General features: G+C 33.3%; 1 protein-coding gene across 1 annotated transcript in view; it reads left to right on the top strand.

Annotated features, from left to right (window-relative positions):
* The window catches only part of LOC119412976 (docking protein 2-like), a 19,940-nt gene that overhangs the window by 16,054 nt on the left and 2,314 nt on the right, over positions 1 to 1,572 (top strand). The gene's annotated exons all lie outside the window — the stretch shown is intronic.

The following is a 1,572-nucleotide window of genomic DNA, read 5'->3' on the forward strand; positions in this document are numbered from 1 at the left end:
ATACATATATACATATATATATATATATATCCCTGCTTCTGTCCATCTACATACAAGATGTTCCATAAACGTTTAGGACGATTCTTCCAACAACTTCTCGTGAGATGTTTTAACGATGCCTCCTTCAGTACGTCTTTAGTTGACAGTTTGAAATCTTTTAGAGTTTGTGGATGGCACAAAGTTTTTAAACGTTTCTCCAAAACGGGATATATCCGTCATAATTATGTGACCACATCCAAAAATTTCTTGATTGTGCTGCATTTTAATAAAGTTTAATATGTGGGAGATTAAAACTCCATTCTCTAGAGGAGCGTTTAGTTTGATAGTTTTATCCTAACATGTTAAAATGAGCAATAAAATTCAATATTAACTTATGTGTGTGTGTTTATACACTATTTATTTGTAAAGAGTGGGCTGGACACTTTATACTGGGAGAGGCTGATAAAGAAACTTTGGGAGGACACATCTAAAAGAGAGAAATTGCATTTCCAGTGAAAATGCAGTGTAGATGCTTTTTACCATACCATTTTATTTATAGAGCACTTAAAACAGCGACGAGGCCAACCAAAGTGCTGTACAGACAGAACAACAGGCAGCAAAAGAACTTGCTGAGAAACAGCTGAAATTAGCTAAAACATGCTGAAATGTAGCTGAAATCGAAGAACAAGCTTAAATTAGCAGAAGAAAGCAGAAACAACACAAGTTTGCCCAGTTAGGCTGAAAGAAGCAGAAACAGGCACAAAAAAAAGAAAATTATCTGAAATAAGCTGAAATAAGCAAAAACAGCTGAAAAGTAGCTAAAAAGCAGAAATAAGCTCAAAATACTAGAAATAAGTGGAAAAAGAACATGTTTGCTGATTTAGGCTGAAAAAGTTGGAATTAGTGGAAAAAGCTAAAATTAGCATAAAACAGTTACAAAGTAGCTGAAACAGCAGAAAAAGCTGAAACTTGCAAAAATAAAACCTAACGTGAAAATCCACTAGGAGTCTATTTAAAACATGAGGTAACGGAGTCATCGCCAGTTTACTTAGAGGCATAATTTCACTGTTTCCATAATTTATTTTATTCCCTGATAATTTATTAAACTATTCCGAAAGCAACATCCGGTGAGGTGAAATCTCATTTCCTTTTTAATCAAAACATGATTTAGGAATAAAACTAGGCGTTGACCGAGAGGAACCAGCAGGTCCAGATGAACACCATGAATCTCTTCTGATGTTCTGACTAACGTGAACATCGCCGTGGTTTTGGTTTCTTGACCGTCTTCGTTGGTTTTCTCACATAACTCGCCTTTAAATGTCAAACTGGAGCTTCGGCGTTCAGAATGTCTGATTCAGTTCAGAACCGGAATAAAACCATTTCCTGTTTGAAAGTTTTTTTTTAATAAAAACATTTCCTGTTTTTAAAGTTTTTTAATAAAACCATTTCCTGTTTGAAAGTTTGTTTTTTTTAATAAAACCATTTCCTGTTTTTAAAGTTTTTTAATAAAACCATTTACTGTTTGAAAGGTTTTTTTAAATAAAATCATTTCCTGTTTTTAAAGTTTTTTAATAAAACCATTTCCTGTTTGAA

The sequence above is a fragment of the Nematolebias whitei genome, chromosome 8 (genome assembly GCF_014905685.2).
Source record: "Nematolebias whitei isolate Nwh7 chromosome 8, NemWhi1, whole genome shotgun sequence".
In the NCBI taxonomy this organism is placed as follows: domain Eukaryota; kingdom Metazoa; phylum Chordata; class Actinopteri; order Cyprinodontiformes; family Rivulidae; genus Nematolebias; species Nematolebias whitei.